Source organism: Paroedura picta, chromosome 4, assembly GCF_049243985.1.
Source record: "Paroedura picta isolate Pp20150507F chromosome 4, Ppicta_v3.0, whole genome shotgun sequence".
Taxonomy (NCBI): Eukaryota; Metazoa; Chordata; class Lepidosauria; order Squamata; family Gekkonidae; genus Paroedura; species Paroedura picta.
In genome coordinates, this window is record NC_135372.1 from 29,403,094 (window position 1) to 29,409,093 (window position 6,000).

The window sequence follows — 6,000 nt, forward strand, 5'->3', positions numbered from 1 at the left end:
GAGGGAGGCCGGGACCAGGTACAGCTGGTTCCTACAATAGTGAAAAGGGAGGCAGGACATAAAACCCTTCAAACCCCACACACCTGCCCTCCTGACAACCGAGAGAAATACCTGGTGAGCAATACCATGATCAGGGAGGGAGAGAGGAGACTGCAGGCACACTTAGCCCCAACCTCTCACCTTTAGTCATAGCCATTTGGCACCATCCCATCTTTTGGGGCCGAAAATCACTTCGCCTTGGAGCATGCACAGAGCTTCTGGCCTCCCTGAGCTGCAGAAGCCTCAGCCATAGAGTGAGGGGCAGGGAGCTTTCAAAACCGGTGCTAAATCCAGCTCCCACCCCAAATGCAGTGGCTTCCTGCAAGCCACACACTTTTTGTCCCACTCCCTACAATTAAGCCTACCTTACAGGGTGGTTGTAATGATTGCAACAGAATGATGTCCAGCACTATGATCCACCCAACGGTCACTTCCAGGACTCACTTCTGTGATTCGCTCTACACTGGCCTTCCCTTGACCTTGACCTGGAAATTGCAGCTGGTGCAGAATGCAGTTGCTAGGGTCCTCGTGGTACATCTTAGAGGGCCTATATCCAGCCAGTGCTGAGGCAGCTGCATTGGTTGCCAGTTGCAGCCCGGATCAGGCTCAAGGTTCTGACCTTTAAAGCCCTCCGTGGTTTGGGCCCCACATTACTGCAGGACCACCCATTTTCTTATGCCCTCACAGAGCTCTTCGCTCTGTGGATGCAAACTTATTGGTGATTCCTGGCCCCGCAAGAGGTACACCTGGCCTCGACCCAAGCCAGGGCCTTTTTGGTCCTGGCCCCATAGAATGAGCTCCTGGGAGAGCTGAGGGCCCTGATGGAACTTGCCCAATTTTACAGGGCCTACAAGAAAGAGCTGTTTTGCCAGGTCTTTAGTTGAGGCCAGGGCAATTATAATCTACTCACCCCCTTTCCAACTGTTCCCCCAAGGTATAAGGTTATGGGTAGTCCATTAAGCAGGGTGGATAGATTTTCACCACCAAGGAGGTATAACTGTTTTACTTTTACTGGGAGATTTATTGTGGGGAATTTACTGTGTTAGCTGCCACAAGCTAGCTTGTACTGGGAGTATTGGGCTATAAATCAATCACTCAATCAATTTAAAAAAATTATTTATTTTCTTAGTTTTTTATAATGCCCTCCCATACAGCTCAGGGCAGTTTACATGAAACATCAGGGTTGCTACACAAAGGAAGGCAAGGTCTAACCTTCTCTCAACATCTCTTGCCTCGAGAAAGCCCCAAGGGGTCACCATAAGTCAGCTGTGGCCTGACAGCCACATATGTATGTATGTATGTATGTATGTATGTATGTATGTATGTATGTATGTATGTATGTGTGTGTGTGTGTGTGTGTGTGTGTGTATGTGTGTATGTATGTATGTATGTATGTGTATGTGTGTGTATGTATATATGTATATATATTCCCCAGGTAGCAATATTTCTATGCAGTCCTCAGCCCCAGTTCAAGAAACATTCCCACCTCCCTTAATGACATTCTGAAAGCATCCAATTTTTACCCAACTTCCTGCCCATCTCTGCTTTGGACACTTACTGTGGTTTTCTTGAAACACTGTTAAAACTTATGCCAGAATTGGATACATAGAATCCTAGAGTTGGAAGGGGCCATCTTGTCCCACCACCATCTTAGTCAATACAGGATCCGCCTCAAGCATCCAGGAAAAGGATCTGTCCAGCCGCTGCTTGAAGACGGCTAGTGAGGGGCAGCTCCCCACCTCCTGAGGCAGCCCCTTCCATGGCTGAACTACTCTGGCTGTATCGTTTTACACATTTACTACCGGTCCTATCCTTGGCTGCCAACAAGAACTGTGTCCTGATTTAAGGATTCCTGAATTTAGGGTTTCCAGCTGAGTTGGGAGATACGAGGGATTGGAGAGACAATGCCATGCAGGCTACCCTTCAAAGATATTTTCTCTAGGGGGACTGACCTCTGCACCCTAGAGATCATCTATTATAATAAAGGAGGATCCCCCAGGCCCCTCCAGCTTGTGATTTTCTCACTTGGATGTCTGCTGCCGGTTTTATGCCTTGTTCTACAGCTCATTTCCAAGTTTCTAGTCCCCTCAGGAGCTGGAATGAAATGGCTGGTAAACAAGGCCTTTTGCATTCCTGTGGTGGGGGTAGGGGGGTTCTAACCCTTGCTTTTCAGGTTCTTCCTTGCGGTGTCCTCTGCTGCCTCTCTCATTGGCTGCTTTTTAATTTCATCTAAGTAACCCGTTAACCACTTCTCCCGAAATGCCTGCAGCAGTTCACAGCCAAAGAGGTGCCTGTTCTTTCCTCAATAAGCTTGCCGATCTGCAGGAGGGGCCTCCCAAAATTAGATAGAACTTATTTCCATGCAATAGATATGTTTTCTGCGGGAGGGATACTCTGACAAGGGTGGTTATGACTATCCAGATGTCCATGGACTACAATTCCCATGAGCCACAGTTTGGCCATCCCTGGTTTATGACATCATACTCCACTGAAGATCTGCCCCTCCCCCACCCCCCAGGCATTTCCGAACCTGGAGTTGGTAACTCTGTCCCTGAAGCTCCCTTTCTTTGTCCTGTCTTGATTTGGGTATGTATTAATACCCTGACCACTTGCAGGGGACTATTGTCCCCCTTCTGAACTCCCTCCCAGAGAGATAGCAGAGTGTTGTGGTTAAGAGGAGTGGTCTCTAATCTGGAGAGCCAGGTTCGAGTCCACCCTCATCCTCCACATGTAGCCAACTGGGTGATCTTGGGCCAGGCAAAGTCCTCTCAGAGATGTCTCTGTCCCACCTCAGTCCCAGGGTGTCTGTTGTGGGGAGAGGAAGAGAAAGGTGTCTGCAAGCCACTTTGAGACTCCTTCGGGTAAAGAAAAGTGGGGGAGACAAACCAGCTCTCCTTCTCCTTCTTCCCACCTGGTGTCTGTTTGGGTATCTGTGGTGGTGATTTTGAGCCCGCCCCGGTTGGCTGATTTCCTTGGTTTTGCAGTCTTTAATCTTTGATGCGTCCAGGCTTTGTGTCTTTTCTTTCCCTTTCTGACAATGAGTTGAAAGTATCTTGTGAACTGCCTTGAAAGCTTGAAATATAAATATTTCAAGGGAATCATTGCGTACGAGCAGAGCAGAAGCGGAATGGGGGGAGGGAGGGTAATTCTCAGGCCCTAACAGCTCCCCAGATACACTAACACAGGGGTAGTCAAACTGTGCATTCGCTGGCAGGGGCTCATGGGAATTGTAGTCCACAGACATCTGGAGAGCCGCAGTTTGACTCCCCCTGAGAAGAGCCAGACCCCATTTGATTCCCACCCTTCCTCCAACGTACTATTCATTCTTCCCTCCCACGATTGATCCGCACAACAGTCCTTTGAGGATGAAGTCTGTGTCCAAAGCTGGGACTTGAACCCAGAGCTGAGCCAACTCATTGCCTCTGCAGGGGCTGGGGAAGACATGTTGGTTTTGTAGGATTAAGGACACGAGACGCACGAGGAGAATTCCGGCAGAGAGGTGCTGTGCTGGGGGGGGGGGGTCAGTCAATATTGGGATCCCCCCCTTCTCACAAGCAGTGCCAAGGGGAATAAACTGCTCCTTCCACACTTGTATGGCCACAACCTGTGAAGGGAGGCCAGGTGGACAGAAAGTGGTCAGTCCAAAGTCACCAAGTAAGTTTTGCAGCTGAGCAGGGCGTTGACCCTGAGGCTGCCCAGGCCTGTTCAGCCCTCTCCCTACCAACCAAACTCTGAACACTGGAGTGTTCCTCAGTTGCTGAAGAGGGAGGGAACCTGCCAAGGGAGGCTTTTTGGCAGGGCTCACTATGGTGCTTCAGAACGAAACTTGAGTCCAGTGGCACTTTGGGGGATGCCAGCTCCCCAGCTGGGACCTGGAGATCCCCAGCATCTCCAGGCGACAGAGATCAGTTCCCCGGGAGAAAAGGGTGGCGGGGGTGTCTGGGGGGAGGGCTCCATAGCACGATATACCCCACGGAGGTCCCTCTAGGACCCTAAGTCTCCAGGTACTCCACAACCCAGAGCTGGCAAGCCTGGGATCCCTGGGCCATGTCCCCCCCGCCCCCTAAATGTTCCTGCCTGCTTGTAGCCGGGAACTGCGGCTGTGGCTGCGGGTAATTGGGCGGGGGGGGGGCATCGCGGCTGCCTCCTCCCTACGCGATCCATACCCTGGAGTTGTCTGTATGGGGGGGGGGGGGAATCCGACACAAGAAAGAAAGCCATGTCGTCATCGGAGAAGATCGGACTCGGATATTCCCCCCCCCCTTCCAAAATCCCCCTAAATAGGTTTGCGGGGCGGTCAAACCACTCAGTCCGTGCTCAGAGGCGCGCGCGCTCTCATGCGAGGGTCTTTTGCAAAGAGGCAGCGGGGGAGGGGGGCGCGAGGAAGCCTGCCCGCTCCTGCCGCCGGGGGGGATGGGCGCCTCCCTCCCGCTTGATTGATGGCCCGCCTGGAAACCTCGCCCGGGTTAGATCAATGGGCTGTAATTATAGCAGCTAGCCAATCAGCGGCAGGGAACGCGCGGCCCACGTTACTTTGATTGACAGCGGGGGAGGACAAGAGGCGGGGGAGCCCCCGGCCGCGCAAAGGCTTGTGGGGAGTGTAGTTGTCTCCGAGCCCGAGTGAGATTCGCGCCGCGTTCTGGTTCCTCCGGCCCCGGATCCAGCCTGAATAGGCGCCAGCAGAGAAGCTGCCCCTGACTGGGGAAGCTCACTCGCTCGCGCGCCTGGGGGGGGGGGGAGCGCATTCCGTGCCTGGCTTCTCCACCGGTTGAATCCCTGCCTGCCGCTGCTGCTATTAAGCGTGGGCAGGGCGCCTCGGGAGAGGAGAGGGGCTGCTCTCGCCCCGCCGCGTCTTCCACGCCTGCCCCTACAATAATCCTGCAAGGGTGGCCTGGCAGAAGCCGCTTCTCCCGGAGCAGGTCTCGCTTTTCTTCTGGCCAGGCGCCTCGCCCGCCGGCTGCCGCCGAAGAACAAGCTGCTGTCCTCCCTCCCCCGCCCGGCGGCGTGGGAGGAAGGGGACTGCAACCCCCAGGATGCCCCGCGGCAGGCGCCCAGCCCGTCCATCGCCCCCCCCCGCCCATGCTCCCTCCCTCCTGATTAGCCTCCCCCGGCTTTGACGGCACGGGCCCATGTGGGAGCCCGTGTGCCTGATTGGCTCGCTGGTCCTGCCGGCCTTAGCCAATCAGAGAGTAGCAGAAGACTGAGCGAGAAGAGAAGCGATTTAAGGTGGAACCGGAGCGCTGGCCGTATTTCTTCGGGCCATGGAGCAATTAGTGCTTGTTGCTTAATTATTATGTAGTTAATGAGAAGGGGCGTTGGCGTGGACGAAGCATCACGGTTGCATGAATGCGTTCTGAAACAGTCATCCTAATGAACATTTTGCATAGGTGTTCAGGGCAGTTCACACACAACCACCAGACAAGGTAGGCCTCTCTTATGCTCTACCCCTTCCTCCATGGTGCATGGTGTGGCTGAACAGTCTCCTCTCAGTCTCTAGCACATGCGCAATCTGTGCCAGCTTCCCCATACACACTTTTGCCCCCAGGAAGTGAACTGTGGGTTACAACCCTTGCAGTGCAGGCCTGCCACCCAGCAACTTCATGCTGTAGAAAAAAAGAGACAGCAGTGGTCTGTGCTGCAAAGCAAGGCTGCAGCCCAGTGTGGTGAGAGCATTGTACGAGGGCTGGGGAGAACCAGGTTCAAATTCCCACTTGGTCGCTCAGACTGAGGATAAAATGCATCCCGGGAGAGCTGTGTCAGCAACCTGAGCTCCTTTGATGAAAGAGCCATTAAAAATGTGATTAAATACAACAAGCTCCTGTCCCAGATGCAAAATGGCAAGTGTGCTGTTAGGCCATGGGTGACCTTTGTCTTCTCAAAAGCAGCCATTGGGAAGGGGTGATATAGGGATGCGACACTGCCCCATCAGAGCCCCCCCGCAGTTGCTCAGATTATTTCCCA